The sequence below is a fragment of the Calliphora vicina genome, chromosome 5 (assembly GCF_958450345.1).
Source record: "Calliphora vicina chromosome 5, idCalVici1.1, whole genome shotgun sequence".
In the NCBI taxonomy this organism is placed as follows: Eukaryota; Metazoa; Arthropoda; class Insecta; order Diptera; family Calliphoridae; genus Calliphora; species Calliphora vicina.
In genome coordinates, this window is record NC_088784.1 from 5,882,661 (window position 1) to 5,906,779 (window position 24,119).

General features: G+C 23.1%; 1 protein-coding gene across 1 annotated transcript in view; it reads right to left on the reverse strand.

Annotated features, from left to right (window-relative positions):
* a (arc) overlaps positions 1-24,119 on the reverse strand; it is a 138,122-nt gene that overhangs the window by 60,252 nt on the left and 53,751 nt on the right. Inside the window, exon 2 of the mRNA XM_065514150.1 lies at positions 6,057-6,119. The gene's annotated coding sequence lies outside the window, so the exon portion shown is untranslated. The remainder of the gene's footprint in view (positions 1-6,056; positions 6,120-24,119) is intronic.

Sequence of the window (24,119 nt, forward strand, 5' to 3'; positions counted from 1 at the left end):
TGACATTTAAATGAGCATTGAAAATGTGTCTTTATAAAAGTTAGAAAAATTGCGTTTTTGTTTGACTAAAAATCCCTATCTTAGCAGCACCATTTTATTAGCACTAGCAACAAAAACAAACAAACAGAAATGTAACAGATAGAAAGAAAGACGATTCAGTTTGTGCAATAACAAAACCCATACATACTTCTACACACAAACAAAACAAAACAAGAGACACAACAAAAAAAAGAGCAACGCACGTGTTGCAATGTTGACCATATGTCAACATTGTTGCAGTTGAATTGTTTTTTTTTTTTTTATATATTGATTTGTTTTATTGACGTCTGTTTATTGCTTATTTACTGGGAACTGTAAATACAACAATTTGAAACCAAATTTGGTAAATTTGTTTTGTGCGTTATTTTTTATTTTTTTTATTTTCAGTTTGTTTTGTTGTTAAATGTTTTAGTTTTTATTTTATTTTGTTTTTGGTTTATTGCTTGGTTTGTTGAAGACTCAGAGGTTGTTTGCATTAATGTTTTAGTTAAGTTGTTGTTGTCGATATTTTAGTTTTTTGCAAAGCAAACTGATTTTTTTCTTTCTTTTGTAAATTTTTTTTTGCTTTCTTAAGTTTATATAAAAGTAAATTCTACAAATATGGTCTGAGTAAGTGTACAATGGTGAGAGTTGCATACTAATCATGGTATGAAACAGCAGAGGAAAAAAAATTAACAATAAAAAATTATGTAAAGAAAGTTAACGCACATTGTTTTTAATGTATGTAAACAATTTAATAAAATATTTTAAATATATTAAAAATAAAATAAAGAAAAAATATTTGAAATTGTTTTATTTAAAACAAAGAAAGACTTTCAAATTGTTCATAATAAATATTATTTGCAACAAATTAAAAAAAATATTTTAAATTCTTAGCAAATTATTGGGTTTTGTGGTTTGTGTCAATAATAATAAAATGTTAATCTAAATTTTATTTAAGCCATTAATATTTTTCTACTACTAGTAACTTCTAGTATTTCTTTTTTTCTAAATATTATTATTTGATATGCAATTTATCTAGGTAATTTTAGATATTGTTGTTGGTTGCTAACATACCAATCAAATCACGTAGAAATTACACAAAATGATCAGGTGTTCGTTCTATTATACATACAGACAGACAGACAGACAGACTAACAAACAGACAGACATACAACCATCCACCCGGCTTGACTAGCTGGCTGACTGGCTGTTTGGTTAGTTAGTTGGTTGGCTACACATTCAATAAACATATTTATACTTAGACATACCAACAATAACAGCAACAACTACATATATTTATTAACTAACAACATAGACAAATGTTACCTTATATGCAGGTCTTTTAGAAAAATTAATAATAATAATGAACAAAAATAATAAATTTTCTACATAATAGAAAAAAATTGAATTTAAATAACAATTGCGTAAAAAAGCTTAAACTCAAGTTACAACAAACAAACAAAAAAATATTAAATAAATTATGAAGAATATTAAATAAAAATAACAACAAATACTCTTACATAGTGTTGTCAAAGTTTAAGAGGTTTATATTTTAAGTCTTTTGTTTTGAGTACGATTTAGCAACATAGTTTGCTGCTTAACTCTTTTGTTTGTCATTATTATATACATTATAAAAAAATCAATGAATTATTATTGTTCAACAATTTACAATTTGTCTTAAACAATAATAAAATAAAATAATTTTTCAAAGAAATATTTTATGAAAAACGTGAACAAATAATTGTGTTTACAAATAATGTGTGAAACAATTTAAATCATATTAATATGTATTTAACAAATACAATGCAAAATGTTTAAACAAATTGTTTCTTAAATATTACGTTTTGTAAAGAGTTTATGAAATACATATATTTTATTTGTTTTGTAAAGTTTGATATTTTATATTTGATAAATTATGGGACAACAGTCATATTTAAACTAATTTATATCGTATTGTTGGTATTGCTGTTATACAACCTAATGACACTGATGAAACTTTATTTGATAATTTATTTTAAAGCAAAGTTATTAATATCTTGAAAATTTGAAAAGAAAATTTATCGGCGGGTAAATAAATTAAAATTTCATTTTACATTTTTCTTTTTTCCTTTTTATAGCCTTCACCATGATTGGCAAGGTTATGTATAAGTTTGTCATTCCGTTTTTAATTTCTACATTTTTCATTTGTGACCCCCCCAAAGTATATATATTCTGGATCGTTATAGATAGCATAGTCGATAGAGCCATAACCGTCTGTCCCCCTTTCCGTCTGTATGTTGAAATCAACTTTCTGTAGCCACCAAATAACTTACATACATGATACATACATCAATATATCCGCTATATACCCGGCGATGTTGATATTTAAAATCAAAAAAAAAATCGGATCACAAATGGCTGAGATATAAGGAAAAAACCAGGACAACCTCGATTTTTGACCTATCATTTATCTGGATTACTAAGTCATTAATATAGACAATATGGATATTTAATGATAGATATTTCAAAGACCTTAGCAACGACGTATATAACGCCATAGTAAGTGGGTCAAAATTGAGAAAAATACTTTTTAACCCGAATTTTTTTTTTAATAAAAAATTTTTTTGGAAAAAAATTTACTAATAACATAAATAAATTTTAATATTAAAACAAAATTGGAAAAAAAATTTTCGTTTAAAATTTTTTTCATTAAAAAAAAAAAATTTTAAAAATTTTGAAAATGAAAAAAAAAATATTTGTTTACCTAAAAATACTTTTACAGTATAATTTAGTGAAGGGTAGCTTTCATACTGGTTTATATTAAAACTTTTTGGTTTTGTGAGCGGAAATTTCCATTGGAATGATTAATGGAAGTTTATCGATATCTGGAAATTTGTATAGAAAATTAGCGATATTGCGATAATGAAATTTGGATCGATATTGTAAATTTTTTATAGAAATTGCAGCGACATCGTTAAAGTTTTTATAGAAATTGCATTGATATCATGAATTTTATATAGAAAATTTATTGTTTTAATGCCAACAAAACGTCATAAGCGGCAAATTTCGCTTTACTTCTTTAATTTGATAAAAATGCCGCTGAAGCACACCGATTGTTCACCATGGTGCATGTGTTTAATCGGTTTAAACGTGCGAGAGATGGTTTGTTCGGTTTAGAAGAAATATGATTTTGACACGGAAGACAAAGATCGCCAAGGCTAATCAAAAAAGTTTAAAGACCAAGAATTGGAGGCATTACTCCAAGAAGATTCTTATGAAACTCAACACGTGCGTGCACAATCATTGGCAGCTAGTTTAACGCGGAAAGCAAAGATTGCCCAGGCCATCTAAAAAGGTTTGAAGACCAAGAATTGCAGGCACTACTCCATGAAGATTGTTGTAAAATTTAACAAGATCTTGCAAAATTATTGGTAGCTACTCAAACAGAAATTTCAAAACGTTTGCGAGCAGCAGGATTCATCCAAAAGCAAAGAAATTGGGTACCATACGAACTGAATCCAAGAGACCCTGAAAGATGATTTTGCATGTAAGAAATGATGCTTGAACGCTATAAAAGAAAATCATTTCTGCACCGAATCATTACTGGCGATGAAAAATGGATCCATTATGATGACCCGAAGCGTAAGAGAAAGTATGTGAAGCCCAGCTAACCAGTCGAATTGACACCAAAGCCAAACATCCATGGCGCTAAGGTAATGCTCTGTATTTGGTGGGATCAAAACGGTCCTATCTATTATACATTTCCGAGGAGACCAAATTTCAAATTTCAACTTTTATTTTTATTTCTGTTACATTTTTCATTAAATATTTTAACGTGATTTCTGTACCGAACACAACTGATTCGTTTGAAGAGAGCATTGGCCAAAAAAGCCCAGAATATGTGGTCATGTTGCAATACCTGTTAGAATGAAGTGGTTGGGAAGTTTTCCCTGGTAAGATCGTAAAATTTTAATAGAAATTGGATTGACATCCAGAATTTTTTTATAGAAATTGGATCAAATCTTGATATTTTTACAGAAATTTGATTGATATCGTGAATTGTTTAGAGAAATTAAATTGATATCGGGAAATTTCGACATCGTGAAATTTTTATAGAAAATGTATCTCCTTTAAGAAATTTTTATTTTAGATTTTATATAATTTTTATAGAAAATTTCATAAATTTTTTACAGAAAATTCTTGTTTTTTTAAAAAAAAAATTCGATTTCAAAAAATATTTTGAAAATTTGATCAATTTAATAAGATTTTTATAGAAAATTTATTAAGTTGACAAATAATTTATAGAAATTGTTTGATTATATTAAAATTGTATTAATTTTCTATACAAATTTTAAATATTGTTCAATTTTCTGTAGAAACTTTACATATCGTTCTATTTTCTATAGAATATTTCAATCTCAATATTGTTCAATTTTCTTTCGAAAAATCTCAATATCGTTTAATTTTCTATCGAAAATTTCAATACATTTAAAGTCTCTATAGAAAGTCTCAATATCGTTAAGTTTTCTATCGAAAATTTCAATATCGTTAAATTTTCTATCAAAAATTTTAATAAGTTTCTATCGAATCAATATTCAATATCGGTCAATATTCATTAGAAAATCTCAATATCGTTCAATTTTCTATACAAAATCTCAATATCAATAAATACAAAACAAATTTATGGATTTGTATAAAATTTGTTATAGAAATTTTTTTTTTAAATTTTCAAGATTTTTTAATAAAATTTTTATAGAAAATTTATTAAGTTGATAAATAATTTATAGAAATTGTTTGATTATATTAAAATTGTTTTAATTTTCTATAGAAATTTTCAATATTGTTCAATTTTCTGTAGAAACTTTACATATCATTATATTTTCTATAGAACATTTCAATACGGTTAATGTTTCTATAAAAAATCTCAATTTCGTTTAATTTTCTTTCGAAAAATCTCAATATCGTTTAATATTCTATCGAAAATTTCAATACATTTAAAGTTTCTATCGAAAATTTCAATATCGTTCAATTTTCTATCAAATATTTTAATAAGTTTCTATCGAATCAATATTCAATATCGGTCAATATTCAATAGAAAATTTCAATATCGTTCAATTTTCTATACAAAATCTCAATATCAATAAATTCAAAACAAATTTATGGATTTGTATAAAATTTGTTTAGAAGTTTTTTTTTAAATTTTTAAGATTTTTTTAATAATTTTTTTATGGAAAATTTATTAAGTTGATAAATAATTTATAGAAATTGTTTGATTATATTAAAATTGTTTTAATTTTCTAAAGAAATTTTCAATATTGTTCAATTTTCTGTAGAAACTTTACATATCATTATATTTTCTATAGAACATTTCAATACGGTTAATGTTTCTATAGAAAATCTCAATATTGTTCAATTTTCTTTCGAAAATCTCAATATCGATTAATATTCCATCGAAAATTACAATATATTTAAAGTTTCTATAGAAAATCTCAATATCGTTTAATTTTCTATCTAAAATTTCAATATCGTTAAATTTTCTGTAGAAAATATTTAAATTTTCTGTAAAAAATATTTTAATTTTCTATCGAAAATTTCAATATCATTAAATTTTCTATAGAAAATTTCAATATTGTTCAAATCAAATCAAAAATTTCAATAAGTTTCTATCGAAAATTTCAATATTCAATAGAAAATCTCAAAATCAATAAATTTAAAATATTTTTTTTTAGATTTTATAAAAATTTTATTAAATCTCAATTCTTGTTTGGAAAATTTATTGATTTTTTTTAAATTTTGTATAGAAAATGTATTCCTCCCTCATATTGTTGCTGTTTATTATCATTATCTCATGTTGAAACACAATACTTTCAGTTAAGAGGTTCCAACATGAGACCACCGTTATTTGCTTTAAATTGTGTACTTTGTTTTCATTTATTCCACAAAATAACTTAAATATTTAAACAAAAAACTAAATAAATTTTTTAATTACTATTTTTTGTTTGAGTCTCAGTATTTTATTCAAACTAAATAAAGAATAATAAATAAAAACTACTTACTTTTTCAAAGCTGCTTTCAAATATTTATATCAAAAATTCCAACAAACGTAGGCAGACCAATTACTGTAAATAAATAAAAAATAGAAAAAAATATTGATTAAAAAACAAAAGAAATATTGAAAAACGGAAATGAGTTTTAAAATTGCTACTTTTCAAAAACTAACAAACCAAACACAACGGAAATCAAAACTAAGACATAAAAATCAAACATCAATCAATTTTTGAAAATTCATAAACTTTTCAAATATATGTATTCAATATCATAAAAAAATGCTGGATAAATTAGAAATTTCTCTAACTAGAATCTAAAGGAAATCCGTAAAAAATTGTTAAAATAAAAATTTACATAAAAACAGTAAAAGCAAATATAATTTTGTTTATTAAGCAAACAAAACGAAGAAGAAAAAATATAAAATTATAATAATAACTAACCTGCCTTAAAGAATGGCAGTATTTATTTATTATTTTTTTGTATAATTATAAAAATAAGGGGGAATAAAAAGAAAGACAGACAAACGGAAATAAATCATTGTTGCTTTTTATAAACACACACAGACAGACAATTGTATATTTACTATATGTATATGGTTTATTTACAATACCATAGACTGTTTGTTTATTGATCATAAAGCAATGTTTTGTATATATAAACATTCAAATTATTGTACAAATTATAATTATTATTATGATAATTTTTTGTTATGCTTCCATGGTATAGAAAATTTTATGAATGAAAGTTAAATTTAACAAAAATCTACCATATGCATAAAATAAATATAAAAAAAATGAATTTGTGTTTGTAAAAATATTAAACCACATCAACCATCAATTAGCCTAAAAAATTAACATGAAATCTATTTTAAAGTGGTCCAAAAACCACATAGAATTTTGTTTTGCTCTAATAGCTTTAAAAGCAAAAGAAATTGTTAGTACTACATATTACAAAGAAATAAAATATTTCGTTTTAAATATATTTTTCAAAATAAGCAAATATTAGTTTTTTTTATTACAAATTTATGCACACAGAAATATTTTCAAAATCTTTACAAGTTTTTATGTTTAGTTGGGCTTGTGAAATAATCTAAAACCAGTTTTTTTTTATATATTTTTCAATAAAAATATTTTTGTTTTTTTTATTATTTTAAACTACCGTTGACACATATTTTCATTTTGTCAAACAAAAAAATACTACAATTTTTTTGTAGTTACCAAAAAAATAAACTCGCACAATTTTTTGTTGAATAAAAAAAAATCCAAAGATAACTGTTAAATTTGATCAGCTTAAGGCAATTGACATAAAAATACACAAACATAAATACACTTTGTATGTTGTTGATCAAATAATTAAAAAAGATGAAATTGTAAATAAACAAACAAATAATTTGACATAAATTTCGGTTGTATAATAAGCGAAATTGATTACAGAAATTAAATTCACAAGATTTTTATACAAAAATTTAATTCCACAAAAGGCTTAACATAAAGAAAACAATCACAGATTTACAGGGCCAATTGTGATCACAGAAATGATCATCACCGACTTTTGTAAAGGAAATATGCAAAATTGTGGTGTAGTATGAATTACTTAATTACGAAACTAAAGAGATTGGCATCTACCTCTCGCTTAAGATGCTAGTTGTACCAAAAAGTTTTCCAAAGAAAATTTCAATATTGTAACAGTTTTCTATAGAAAAATTTTATATCGTAAAATGTTCTATATAACGCATTTTAATTTCGTGAAAGTTTTCTATAGAAAACACAGTAACATTTTTCTATTTTCAATATCGCAACCTTTTCTGAAGAAAATTTCAATATTGTAACAGAAAAGTTATTAAAGTTTTCTATAGAAAATTTTAATATCGTAAAATGTGCCTATAGCGAATTTAATATCGTGTATGTTTACTATAGAAAATATCAATATCGTAAAAGTTTTTCATACAAAATCGCAATATCGTAAATTTTTTTTATAAAAATTTCAATAACGTATTAGTTTTCTATAGAAAATTTGAATATCGTAAAATTTTTCTATAGAAAATTTCAATATCGTAACATTTCCTAAAGAAAATTTCAATGTGCCTATAGCGAAATTTAATATCGTAAAATTTTACTATAGAAAAATTCAATATCGTAAAATTTTACTATAAAAAATTTCAATATCGTAATTTTTTTTTTTATAAAAATTACAATATCGTAAAAGTTTTCCACAGAAAATTTCAATATCGTAAATTTGTTCTATAGAAAATTTCAATATCGTAAAATGTGCGAAACTTAATATCGTAAAATTTTACTATAGAAAATTTCAATATCGTAAAAGTTTTTATTGGAAATTTCAATATCGTAAATTTTTTTATAAAAATTGCAATATCGTAAACTTTTTCTATACAAAATTTTAATATCGTAAAATGTGCCTATAGTGAAACTTAATATCGTAAAAGCTTGCTATAGAAAATATCAATATCGTAAAAGTTTTTAATAAAAATCGCAATATCGTAAATTTTTTTTTATAAAAATTTCAATAACGTATTAGTTTTCTATAGAAAATTTCAATATCGTAACACTTCCTAAAGAAGTTTTAAAATAATATCGTGAAAGTTTACTAAAGAAAATTTCAATATCGTAAAATTTTTCTACATTTTTTCTATAAAAATTTCAGTTTCTATAACATTTGCTAAAGAAAATTTCAATATCGTAAAAGTTTTCTATAGTTTTGATAAATTTTGAAAATTGTTTATGAACTGTTTATTTGAATTTGTCCCGACCTTGCCTCTTCCGACTGCTATTTGTTTCGATCGATACTGAACGCTTTTTTGTTGCCAGAAAGATGGCTAACAATGGCCAATTCTTTGAATAAATTTATATTGTACAAATGTTTCAAAATCAATATTTTCTGTAGACAACTGTTATGATATTTAAATTTCTATACATAAATTTGACGATATTAAATTTGCATTGCAAAATGTTACGATATTGAAAATTTACGATATTACTATTTTGCATAACAAAGTGTATGATAAGTTATTTATAGAAAAATGTTGCGATATTAAAACTTTTTTTAGAAAATTTTTACGATATTGAAATTTACTATAGGAAACTTCGATTGGAAAATGTATGATATTACAGTTTTGTAGAGAAACGTTTTACGATATTACAGCAAATTTTTACTATAACACATTTTGATATGAAAAAAATTACGATATTAAAATGTTCCATAGAAAACTTTTACGATATTGAAATTTTACAAAATTTAATTTTTCGATGTAAAAATTTATGTATTACAAAAATTTACAAAAAAATAAAATAGAAAAACTTTAAGCTATTACAAAGTTTCTATAGCTAAATTTTACGTGTTTTAAATTTTTTATTAGAAAAATTCACGATTTTACAATATTCTAGAGCAACGTTAAACGTACATACATATGTATACAGGAGTGTTTGAGAGATTATAAAGAAAACATAGAGCTCAACCATTTTCAAGAATTCAAGAAAAATTTTATAACAGTTATTTAAAGTGATTTATATTCTATAACTAAAAATAAGGGGACAAGTTGTTTGAGGCATCTGATTAAAACAATGCCATGCATATCTATAGTTTAATATTTGCTAATGATTTTAAGGAAACAAAACATTTTAATTAATAAAAAAACAAAAGTCTTGACAGTTTAACTTGAAATATTGTTTTCTGCCAATAAAAAAAAACTACTGTATTTTAAAACCATAAAAAAACTTTCATTTGAAATAAATTGCTTAAAAATACATAATTTATGTTAATACTCCACATAGTTCTGTTATCTAATTTGCAAAATAATAAAATATTTAACAAAAAGTTTTTTTAAAATTTTAAATGTGCAAAAAAGATAAAGAAAATGGTTGAATTATTTATAGGTTTTGATGACTAATTTGAAAAAGAACAAAAGTGTTAAATTTGCATGGTTTTAATAATATTTAGAATTACTTTGGTTTTGTGGGATAAAAGAAAGTTAAATATGAAATCAAATTAAAAAAATACATGTTTTTTCTTAACTAAAAGTATTTAGCTAAATTAATTTTATCTGGCTTAATCTTATATTTCAATATTATTTTTTAATTTATAATTTTTCTAAAAAATGCTATTAAAATATTGTGTAATTGTTATTACAACACAGATCGCCTCTAAGTCTAAGACTATTTTGGTTTGTACTCATATTACAATTTATTATTTGAAAAAAAAAAAACAATAAAATGTCTGTCAATGACAACCTGTAGACAAAAATAAAGCTAAAAAACGTCATTAATTAAGTGAAGCCTACAATAATTGCAACCCACTTGTGGTATATTTTTTCTTCATACCAAATTTGGTGTTACAATTACAAAAATTAAAAACGAGGTTAAAATATTTTTGGTATAATTTGTTTTTTTTTCTACATATGTTGTTTTTGATTTTCTTGTATTTTTTGTTATAATTGCACTACTCTGCAGTTGAGAAAATATTATGAAATGTTTTTTCTTGTTAACACTCACGCTTAATATTTTGTGTGTGAGTTTTTTTTTTTATTTGTTATTAATTTTGTTTTATTAAATACATATTTTTAAAAAACTAGCAAATATTGTGGATGTTGCTGATATGTCAGTTTTAGTTTCACTTTCACTTAATTAATATTTTTTATTACTTTCGTATGGTTTTTATTTTGTTTTTTGGCAGAAATATTATGGCCTTAAAATGTTGGTTTTAATTGAAACAGAGTCAGCACAGGAATTATGTTAAGTGTTTAATTGTTAATTTTAGTGTTGCAATAAATGATGACATAATGGTTTATTATAATTAGCAAAAATGTGGTTGAGGAAGAAGAAAAGTTGTTAAAAAACTACTATAATACAATTTTTAATAAAAACATTTTGCGATATTATAAATTTTAGCAGACATATTTCACGATATTAAAAATGGTTGTGGTAAACATAATCTAAGAGCAACATGATATGTGGCCGAGCGTTAACATTAGGGTGTTCAATTAATCGGGTTTCTGATTTAATCGGTTAATCGAACAAATAATTAATCGGGGTTTAGATTTATTCGGTTAATAATCGGTTAATTTCAAATTATTCGATTAACCGAATAATTTCTATTTTAATTTTAAATTGAAAATACAACCACGAATTTTGTGTACAAAAAAATAAGAAACAAATAAAACATAACAATTCAACCAAAAATAATAGCAAATATGGTATTTAAAATCCTTTTTGTATACACCTGTGAGTTTTTTTAGGATTTTAGTGAGATCTTCTGAAATGATCTTTTAAACAAAATATAATTTAAATGTTTTCCTTTTAAACGATTTTTTTTTCTTTAAAATTAATAAAACTTGACTTTGAAAAAACTCTCTCGCTGATTGTAGATGTTGGAGAAATCGAAAGCATGATAAAGAATATCCAATATCTCAGTTTTTTTTTTTCTAAGAATATAAAATCCTTCGTTATACCATTGGAGTCCTTTTTGAATTGTTTTAGATTTTGAATACTTTTAATATTTTCGTTAAGTTCTGATAAAAGACTCCTTTCAAAAAAAAAGTTTCGTCTGTACATGTAAATACAAACAAAGTTTCAAATACATGTAAATACAGTTGTTATACTTACTAAACATGTTTCTTTGATGTTCGAAAAATATGTAATTTTAATTTCACATTTGTATTGGAATTAAAACGAAAAAATATGTTAAAGTGCAAAAAAAAGGAATTTCGGTTAATCGGTTAATCGACACAAATTAATCGGTTTATTTGTTATTTGAAAATCGGCGATTTTAAATTATTCGAACAGTTAACCGTCCAAAATTAATCGGTTAACCGATTAACGGTTAATCGATTGAATACCCTAGTTAACATGATGTCTGGCTGCATATTCTTTGTGTTTTTCGCCAAATGTTCGCTTCAAATGAATCAGTTGTGTTCGGTACAGATTCTCTGTGATGCTCCGACCAGATTTTAGCAGCTCATAATAAATAGAGCCATGGATATATGGCTATGGTGTCGATTCAGCTAGTTGGCCGGGCTTCACATACGATCTCTTACGCAAAAATGTTTCTTTTATAGCGTCCAAGCATCACAGCTTCAACACGTATGGTACCCAATTTCCTTGCTTTTGAATGAATCGCAAACGTTTTGAAATTGCTGATTGAGTAGCTTCTAGGGTATTCAATTAATCGGGTTTCTGATTTAATCGGTTAATCGAGCAAATAATTAATCGAGGTTTAGATTTAATCGGTTAATTTTAAATTATTCGATTAACCGAATAATTTCCATTTTAATTTTAAATTGAAAAGAAAAACAAGAATTTTGTGTACTTAAGCATTTTGTTAATAAAATGAACATAAAAAACAAACAAAACATAACATTTCAACAAAACAATAAATAAACATGTGAGTTTTTCTAGGATTTTAGGGAGATCTTCTGAAATAATATTTTAAAAAAATAATATAATTTAAATAATTTTTTTAGTTGTAAGATGTTGGAGAAATCGAAAGTAATTCATGATAAAGAATATCCAATTTCTCAATTATTTTTTTAGTTTTTTCTAATCATATAAAATCTTCCATCATAATATGGATTTTTAGATTTTGAATACTTTAATACTTTCATTAAGTTGTGATAAAAGACTCGTTTCAGTAATGTCTTCAGTTTCGTCTATTACCATATCGACCTCCGACTCATTAGGACAAAAATCATCATAGAACATTCTAGAAAAAAGGGCACTTTTAAATTTAAATTTATCCATAGAAAACTTATCATACAACTTTTTATGCAAAACAGTAATATCGCAAATTTTCAAATCGAAATTTTTAATATCGTAAAATTTTTCTATTCAAATTAAATATAGTAAAATTTGTGTATAGATATTTAAATATCGTAACAGTTGTCTATAAAAAATTTTAATATCGTTACAGTTTTATATAGACAATTTCAATATCTCAGTTTTATATCGTCAAAAATCAATAAACATTTTCATTTTCTATAGAAATTTTAATATCGTAAAATGTTTCTATAGAAAATTGAAATATATTTAAATTTTCTATAGATATTCTCAATATCGTTTAATTTTCCACAAGAAATTTTAATATTGTAAAATTTTTCTAGAGAAAATCTCAATATCATTAAATTTTCTATAAAAAAATGTCAATATCATTATAGTTTCTATAGAAAATCTCAAAATCATTAAATTTTCTATGGAAAATCTGAATATCGTTTAATTTTCTATAGAAAATTTCAATATCGTTAAATTTTCTATAGAAAATTTCAATATCGTTAAATTTTCTACAAAAAAATTTCAACTTTCTGTAAAAAAATTCAAAATCGTTAAATTTTCTATAAAAAATTTCAATATCGTACAACTTTCTATAAAAAATTTCAATATAGTTAAATTTTCTATAAAAAATTTCAATATCGATAAATTTTTTACAGAAAATCTCGAAACCGTTAAATTTTCAATAAAAAAATTTAAAAATCGTTAAATTTTCTATAGAAAATTTCAATATTTCCTCACTTTTACTTTCAATATCGCACTATTTTGGTCCTTCTGTTATTTGCTAGTGGTTACTTTTATTTTATCAAAAAAACAATCGTAAAATTTTCTATAAAAAAATTTCAAAATTGTAAAATTTTCTATAAAAAAATTTCAAAATTGTAAAATTTTCTATAAAAAATTTCAAAATCGTTAAATTTTCTATAAAAAATTTCTAAATCGTTAAATTTTCTATAAAAAATTTCAAAATCGTTAAATTTTTTATAGAAAATTTCAAAATCGTTAAATTTTCTATAGAAATTTTCAAAATCATTAAATTTTCTATAGAAATTTTCAAAATCATTAAATTTTCTATAGAAAATTTCAAAATCATTAATTTTTCTATAGAAAAATTCAAAATCGTTATATTTTCTATAAAAAATTTCAAAATTGTTAAATTTTCTAAAAAAAAATTCAAAATCGTTAAATTTTCTATAAAAAAATTTCAAAATTGTTAAATTTTCTATAAAAAATTTCAAAATCGTTAAATTTTCTATAAAAAAATTTCAAAATTTTTAAATTTTCTATAAAAAATTTCAAAATCGTTAAATTTTCTATAAAAAAATTTCAAAATCGTTAAATTTTCTATAAAAAAATTTCAAAATTGTTAAATTTTCTATAAAAAAATTCAATATCGTCTCAGTTTTCTATCGTTACTTTTATTTTGTCAAATATTTAAACAATGTCATCATGCCTTAAAACAAACAATAGTACACACAGAAAATAGATTGGTTGGAAAACGGTTCCCATTATAAAAATTTAATAATCTTAGACGAAATTTTATTGTGGTTATCAAAGAACTCTGAACTTAATAGATTTTCAGTAATAAGAATTATCTAAACATTATTGAAATTGAATTGAGGTTCCAACTACTGTTTCATAAGTTGGTATTACCAATTTGTGTCTGTAGACATTTATTTAGTTAATTCGGTAGGTACAACCTACATTAATTCAGTTTAAATTTGGTTCATATTCCAAATATTGGTGTCTGTAATTGAAAAATTCGGTTGTGATGTAAAAAAGTTGAATTCGATGTTCCCAACTGATATAAAAATTGAATTGATAAATTGTTTGCTTGACATTCTTGAAAATAAATTAAAAAATTGTCTATGATAAAATCAATTGCCTTTGTAAAAAATACAATTAAAGGAAACTTTTAAAATTCTTAAGATTAGCCGTTGGATATGCTAGAGTAAGTTCAATATCTCAATGAGTCTGTACTATGTAAATTGCTTGGAGTAAATGCTCTATTGCATTCAATTTACGTACCTTGTAAAGCCTTGTAGAAGTTCTCCCGTTTTCTTTCATTACTAGTGGATCCATTTTGTATGTCTTGTGATCCAAAAACTGACCCGTAGAGTATCGATGTGGCCGCGCAACAAATCTCAACATTTTTAATGTATTTTAATAGTTTGTATTTGTTTTCTATATTATTGTTTTACGTTTTTCTTTTTGCTTAAATATTCATTGTATTTTCAATAAAAATAATAAAAAAAAAGTCAAACAATTTTGAAAATAATTCACAATAGTCATATAAATTTTTACCGAATCATTTTTAAAAACAGTGATGTCTACCGTATTTATTCAGTTATTGCAATCGAATTTGTCGATAGTACTTGCAACTGACAAAATTCGATTGGCGCCAAATTCGGTTGTGAACACGAATCAGTTTTCTCTGTGTATTAGCATGGTATTATAAAAAAGATTTAATTTAAAAGAAAAAAATGCTTTACAAAGTTGTTGGCTTAAGTCTTTTATTTGAACCCAACACATGCCATGAAGTTTTTGGTTTAAGTCTTTTGTTTTCTAACGCCATAAGTATCAAAGTATGTTGTTTAATTTTTGAGATAATTATTCAACTATTGTTTAAATAAATTATGGCTGTTTATATAAAAAAAAACAAAGCTAAATGTATTCTGAACATTTCAATTCAAATTAAAACTTTTGCAAAAGGTTTAATTTCATTGTTTAGCATGATGATGCTGCTGGTGCTGAAGATGATGATGATGTTTACTCAACCTAAAGCTATTTATGGTAAATGGCTGCTGCATGTAGAAATTGTTTGGTTGCATGCGTGTAGACACTAGGCAGACAAAAATTGTTTACTTTTGTAGCAAAAAAAAAAAAAATCAACAAGATTTCTTTAAACAAAAAATATAAAAAAATAAATAACAAACCAGCCAAAAACAAAAAATCTATCTTTACTTTACAACATTATTTGCTTGTTAGTTCCTTTACATTTGTAGAAATGCTGTTTCAATAGCTGGGCTTAATGTTAACGTGTGTTAAAGAAGCGTTTTCATTTAACCGAAAGTTAAATAAACTGCAAACAACTACAAAAAAGGAGTTTATTAAACGCTTTCATTTGTTTTCGCATAACAAACAAATGGCAGCCTGAAAAGTGGTGGCTGCCACTTTGGTTCGTTCGCTCGTAAGTAAATATCAATGCAACAGTGAACATAGAAATGAAAAGTAGTTTTTCTTTAAGAGGTTTTTCACGCAATCCCCAAACAACACCTCTCAACTGTTAATATTACCGTTACAGCGTTAAAGCCGCACTTAGCTACACTAACAAACTATCTAAATATGTTTGAATCTATCTATAGCTAAGTATGTATCTATGTATCTGCTGCTATGTTTCTTAACTAGCAAGCAAGTAAGTAAGCCTAGCATCTAACTAAAAATGTGTTCAAGTCGGGCCTATATACTACATTCAAGCTGTTGCAGTTTCAGTTCACAAGTGGAAATTTTGTGCAAATTTATGAAAATGGAAAGTTGTTGTCGTTTATAGCTTGTTTTCTGTTTAATATTAGTTTTCATTCATTCATTGTGCAGTTTATTTAGTTTTACGTTTCAGAGGATTTTCCAGTTTCGCTTTTTTTTCGGTTATACTGAAAGAAGATGAAAAAAGAAATAAACTGAAATGAGATATTGACACCTTTACTACATAGTTAAGCTCAAAAGCAACAAAAAAAAAAAAAACAAATCCATAAAAATATGTTAAAAGCTTTTTAATTAAAAAACAAACTTTTAGCTTTACAAGACTTTAGCTGTTAAGAGTCTTAAAACATTTTATTAAAATTTTATATAACTGTAACAGTTTAATTTTTACTAAAAATTTTATAATTTCTTGTTTTATTATTAGTTTTTTTTTATATTGTTAATCAATATTTAAAATGTTTTAAGGAATTCTGCAAAAAATCATGATTATTTAACTTTTCTTTTTTTTTCTTTCTTCTTTATTATATTTAGCGTGTGTTTATTGTCTCTATCTGTTAATAAATGCAAATTTTATGTAAAAAACAAATCTCCATATATTGAAATGGTACTTTTTTGTATGTTTCTGTATTGTTGTTTAGGTTTCTTTGAGATACGTTTATATTATGTAGCAGAGATTTGTTAAATATGCGGAAATTATAAGAGTGTTTTGATTTTTTTTAAGTTTTGTGGCTGTGTGTTAAAGTATTAGCATAATGACCTCAAGTGGTTTTGTTTGATTTTTAAGTGGAGTTTTTAGAGAAGGAGAGAAACAAAAAAATAATGAAAGAAACCCCAACAAAATCAAAACAAAATTTAAACTCAGAGGTGTCAGAAATAAGGCACCTACAATGTAATTTTAACTACAAAGTACTTTTTTAAATAACAAAATTAGAAAATAAATTTTTGTATAAAATGAAGATTTTTATTGAGCTCGACGTCAGTTATTTTAATAAAAAATTTTACGCTATTCAATATTTTCCATTAAAAATAGTAACATTAAAGTTTTTCTATTAAAAATTGTAATATCGTAAATATTTTTATTGAAAATTGTAATAACGTAAATTTTTTTTATTAAAAATTTTACGCTATTAAATTTTTTCCATTAAAAATAGTAATGGTAATGTTTTTTCTATTACAAATTGTAATATTAAAAATATTTTCTATTAAAAGTGTAATATCGTAAATTTTTTTATTACAAATTTTTCCGCTATTTAATTTTTTTCATTAAAAATTGAATCGTTTTCTATTGAAAATTGTAATGTCGCAATTTTTTTTTTGGAAAATTGTAATATCGTAAAATTTTTTAAAAAAACAATTTTACGTTATTAAATTTTTTCTATTAAAAATTGTAACGGTAATTTTTTTTCTACTAAAAATTGTAATACCGTAAAATTATTCTATAAAAAATCTCAATATCGTAAAATTGCTCGAAACTAATTTTAAATATCGTAAATTTTTTTAAAGAAAATTTTAATAACGTCAAATGTTTCTATAAAAATTGTAATATTGCAAATTTTTTATAGAAAATTTTAATATCGTAAAATTTTTCCAAAGAAAATTTAATTTTTTTTTATTGAAATTTGCAAATTTTTGAAATTATTGTCATATCGTAAAAATTTTGTATTTAAAATTGTATATCGTAAACATTTTTTAAAGAAAATTATTAATTTTGTAAATTTTTTCAATAGAAAAATTTTAAATATCGTAAAATGTTTTTATTAAACATGGCAATATCGGAATTTTTTCAATTAAAAATTTTAATATCGTAAAATTTTTCCAAGGAAAATTTTAATTTCTTTTTTAATATCTTAAAATTTTTCCAAAGAAAATTTTAATATTTTTTTTTAAAAAAAATTTCATATCGTAAAATTTTTCTTAAAAAATTTTATAGAAAATTTAAATTTTGTAAATTTTTTCCAAAGAAAATTAAAATTTTTCTGTTGAAAATTACAATATTGTAAAATGTTTCTATTAAACATTGTAACATCGTAAAATTGTATACATCTCAATATTATTTAGAAACTCGTAGAAATTTTCAAATAAAATTTCAATACATATTGTAAAAGTCTTCGATAGAAAATGTCAGTATTATAATTTTTTAAGTAGAAATATCAATATCGAAAAATTTGTCTATAGAAATTTGCAATTCTTAACTGTTTTCCATAGAAATGTTCAATAACGTAACAGTTTTTTATAAAAAGTTTAATATCGTAATAGATTGGTATAGAAAATTTTAAAATTATATCAGATTTTCACAGAAAATATTAATAACGAAAAACTTTCCATAGACAATATTAAAATTTAAACTTTATCTATTAAAAATGATAATATCGTAAAATTTGTCTATACAAAATTTTAATATTGTAATCATTTTTTATAGAAAATTTCAATATGGTAAATGTTTTCTATTAAAATTGGTAATATCGTAATATTTTTTTATAGAAAATTTCAATATCGTAAAAGTTTTCTACAAAAAATGTCAATATCGTAAAAGAACTAATAGAAAATTTCAATATGTATCCTGAAAGATTTATATTAAAAAGTCAAAATATTAAAAAGTAAAAAGTAAGATTTTATATAGAGAAATTCAATATCGAAAAATTTGTCTATAAAAAATGTCAATATCGTAAAATTTTTCTATAAAAAATGTCAATATCGAAAAATTTTTCTATAAAAAATGTCAATATCGAAACATTTGTCTATAAAAAAAATGTTAATATCGTAAAATTACTTTTATTTTGTCAAATATTTAAACAATGTCATCATGCCTTAAAACAAACAATAGTATTACCATGGTTTTATAAAAAAGATTTTATTTAAAAGAAAAAAATGCTTTACAAAGTTGTTGGTTTAAGTCTTTTATTTGAACCCAACACAAGCCATGAAGTTTTTGGTTTAAGTCTTTTGTTTTCTAACGCCATAAGTATCAAAGTATGTTGTTTAATTTTTGAGATAATTATTCAACTATTGTTTAAATAAATTATGGCTGTTTATATAAAAAACAAAGCTAAATGTATTCTGAACATTTCAATTCACATTAGAAAAATGTCAATATCGTAAAATTTTTCTATAGAAAAGACAATATCGTAAAATTTTTCTATAGAAAAAATGACAATATCATAAAATTTTTCTATAGAAAAAATGTCAATATCGTAAAATTTTTCTATAGAAAAAATGTCAATATCGTAAAACTTTTCTATAGAAAAAATGTCAATATCGTAAAATTTTTCTATAGAAAAAATGTCAATATCGTAAAATTTTTCTATAGAAAAAATGTCAATATCGTAAAATTTTTCTATAGAAAAAATGTCAATATCGTAAAATTTTTCTATAGAAAAAATGTCAATATCGAAAAATTTTTCTATAGAAAAATGTCTATATCGTACAATTTTTCTATAGAAAAATGTCAATATCGTAAAATTTTTCTATAGAAAAATGTCAATATCGTAAAATTTTTCTATAGAAAAATGTCAATATCGTAAAATTTTTCTATAGAAAAATGTCAATATCGTAAAATTTTTCTATAGAAAAATGTCAATATCGTAAAATTTTTCTATAGAAAAATGTCAATATCGTAAAATTTTTCAATAGAAAAATGTCAATATCGTAAAATTTTTCTATAGAAAAAATGACAATATCATAAAATTTTTCTATAGAAAAAATGTCAATATCGTAAAATTTTTCTATAGAAAAAATGTCAATATCGTAAAATTTTTCTATAGAAAAAATGTCAATATCGTAAAATTTTTCTATAGAAAAAATGTCAATATCGTAAAATTTTTCTATAGAAAAAATGTCAATATCGTAAAATTTTTCTATAGAAAAAATGTCAATATCGTAAAATTTTTCTATAGAAAAAATGTCAATATCGAAAAATTTTTCTATAGAAAAATGTCAATATCGAAAAATTTTTCTATAGAAAAATGTCAATATCGTACAATTTTTCTATAGAAAAATGTCAATATCGTAAAATTTTTCTATAGAAAAATGTCAATATCGTAAAATTTTTCTATAGAAAAATGTCAATATCGTAAAATTTTTCTATAGAAAAATGTCAATATCGTAAAATTTTTCTATAGAAAAATGTCAATATCGTAAAATTTTTCTATAGAAAAATGTCAATATCGTAAAATTTTTCTATAGAAAAATGTCAATATCGTAAAATTTTTCTATAGAAAAATGTCAATATCGTAAAATTTTTCTATAGAAAAATGTCAATATCGTAAAATTTTTCTATAGAAAAAATGTCAATATCGTAAAATTTTTCTATAGAAAAAATGTCAATATCGTAAAATTTTTCTATAGAAAAAATGTCAATATCGTAAAATTTTTCTATAGAAAAAATGTCAATATCGTAAAATTTTTCTATAGAAAAAATGTCAATATCGTAAAATTTTTCTATAGAAAAAATGTCAATATCGAAAAATTTTTCTATAGAAAAATGTCTATATCGTACAATTTTTCTATAGAAAAATGTCAATATCGTAAAATTTTTCTATAGAAAAATGTCAATATCGTAAAATTTAATAAAACATTTTCTATAGAAAAATTTTACGATATTAAAATTTTCTATAGAAAAATTTTACGATATTGACATTTTTCTATAGAAAAATTTTACGATATTGACATTTTTCTATAGAAAAATTTTACGATATCGTAAAATTTTTCTATAGAACATTTTAATATCGTAAAATTTTTCTATAGAAAATTTTAATATCGTAAAATTTTTCTATAGAAAATTTTAATATCGTAAAAGATTTTTATAGAAAATTTCAGTATCGTAAAAGATTTTTATAGAAAATTTCAGTATCGTAACTGTTTGGAATAGAAATTTTCAATAACATATTCTATAAAAACTAGTAACAGTTTTCTATAGAAAATGTTAATACCAGATAATGTAAATATCGTTAAAGATTCCAATAGAAAACTTAATTTTTATATAGGAAACCGAACTACTGTAACATTTTCCAATTGAAAATTTTAATATCGTAAATTTATAAGATGCATTTGTTGTTCCACTTCTGCGATTTTGGAAGATTTACAAAACCATCAGGGGAATTTGTACGTTAGACTTTTGATGATTTTGCTCTACATTTTTTCTAAAAATTCAAATTTTCATTATTATTGAAAATTTCGACTAACCCTAAACTGTCAGCTGTCAAACTGTTTTTTGGTTAGCAATACTTTATTGCTCAAATGGCGGAAAATCAAATCCAGCCTTAATTTTGGTATATACTCTATAATATCAAACAGAAGGTATATGTCAATTTTTATTTATCTAAAATCCTTTGGAAAGACCCCCCTTAAAAAATAGGTTTCTGATTCCAGTTTATTTTGGCTTCACGAATATGTTATTTACCATAACCATAAATAAAAACAAATTTGTTTTGTTATAATAAAACTTTACACAAATTATATGGTTTAAACAAAAAACACAAGCTCACAATAAACAAAAAACTAAATAATAAAATTATAAAAAAACATATATAACAATAAATATTATAAATAAAAATAATATGAATACAGACAATAACAATTAAAAATGAAAAGCAAATTAAATCAACCATACAAGAAAATCTATCAATAGGCCATTTATTACGCCTTAAAAAAGATTTTGTTAATAATTTTTTTTTAACAAAAAAAATTAGACTAGTTTTATTATTTCTTATTATTTAATATTTCCAAGCACCTGTTTTTTTTAAATTTAAATAAAATTTACCATTTTCTGCTGATTAGCTATTATTTAATTTGTTTTAAACATTTTTTAGTTTTGTTTATTTGACTTCCATGAGTTTTAAAATTTAACTTTCCAACTTTCTTTCATTTTACCTTTAAGCCATGTCAACACTAATCAATTTTTTTTTGTTAATTTTCGTTAATTTAACTAAATTTATTAAATAATTATTATGACAAAGTTTAACCGCAAATTGTTTAATATTCATTGCAGGTTTTTCTTTTTCTTTTTTTAGTTTTGTATTTTCTTTAGCGTCTTATTGAAGTTCTTTAAGGTTTTATAATTAATTTTTAATCTACACATTAAATTTAAAATTATAAACATTATCATTAACGTGTATTTTCTTTGTTTTCGATTTAAAACCTTTGCTGTGACGTAGTAAATTTGAATTTTATTCTTTTAAATATTTAGAGGCCATAACGGCAAATCTTTTTAAATATTGTTATGTTTTGAAAAATTTAAATATTGTTATTAGTATTTATAATATTTAGGCTTTCAAGTTTAAATTATAGTTATTATAATTAAAAATACATAATCGAGATTTGTTGTTTAGAATGGAGTTTATTTTTAGAGCACACAAATACAAAAAAAAATACACTGACTACTTAGTAGTTTACACAGGGCCAGTAAAATGGCAATAGGTCTAGAGATATATAAATTGAATTGAAACAAACTATACTTCAATTTACAATATTGCTTCAGGAGAGTAGCTCAAACTGACGGCTCTCTTGATTACTTAGAGAAACTAAAGAGACAATTGACTTTTAGTTAGATTACCTGGGGTATATAAAGTAACAAATGATATTGACAAACGATTTGGAGTCAATTAAATATGTTGCTATGCTGAAAGGAATAATTAATCACTTTCTAATAATTTATTCTTTTATTTTTTTCGTTTGAAAACTTAATTAATTTGCTCAAACTCTATTTTCTAAAAAAAACTTGAAATTCATTTAGGTGTTTTCTTGCTGTAGAATTACTGTTCTTTCTCTCTTTAACTCCTCTTAGATTTGTATTGAAGTTTCTGTGTGGTCTTCTCCTGTGGTCGGTTAATTTCTTTTTAAATTCAATACAACCTGGTTACAACAAAAACAACTGCAACAGCCACAAAAACTTTACATTAAATCTCTTTGTTTTTTTTAATTAAATTATGTTATCGAGCCTTTTATTAAATTTCGTTTTTTTCAGTTCCATTTTTTTTGCCTGCCCTTTTGTAACTCCTTTTTTGAGTACGAGTACTTTTAAACATATTTTTTGGGGTGTAAACGTTTGTCTTTGCTCTGACATTTTTAAGCAAAGATTTTGATATATGAAAGGAAGTTGTTGTATTCGTTGTTATATTTTAGTTTTGTGATAATAAAGTAATTAATTAAGTTATTTTTGGTGAAAAAATAAATAAAAAATGCGGTAGCCGAACTTTTGCAGACCTCTTAGTCTTGTGTGGTAGTGTGTTAAATAAAATAAAAACGTGATTAATAATAATTGTTCCAATTTGAGTTTGAGTTTTTTTTTAAAGCTCGTGCCATAAACTGCAACAATTAATCACAAGTTCAGCTAAAAGCAAAATGAATATAGAGCAAAAATTGGAAGAAATGTAAAAAAAATAAAACAAATATGTTTACAAAAAAAAGGATTGTTCAGAATAGTTTATTAACATTTTAAAAGATTTGCTAAAGTGAAATAATAAAAAGCTCAAATTGATTACATTGTAGATTACATAGAGACACTAAAGTGGTAAATGGCTCTTAGTTAGTTTACCTAGGATTTGTTAGGTAACCAATAATATTGGCAAACGACTTAAAACAACTCTCATCTATTTTCAATGATTTAAGGCAACTTTTTGTACCTTCATTAGATTATTTCAAATAATTTTATTGACATGCATTCCACAGTAAGTTCTTTATATAACTGGTCTATGTTTTTATTACAGAATTATAGTCCCAGCTTTTATTTTTTAAAAAAACTATGTAAATTTTAGTTGTTACTCTCATAAATTAATAAACAATTAGTATAACATTTATAAAACCTTAACATATGTTTCTTTC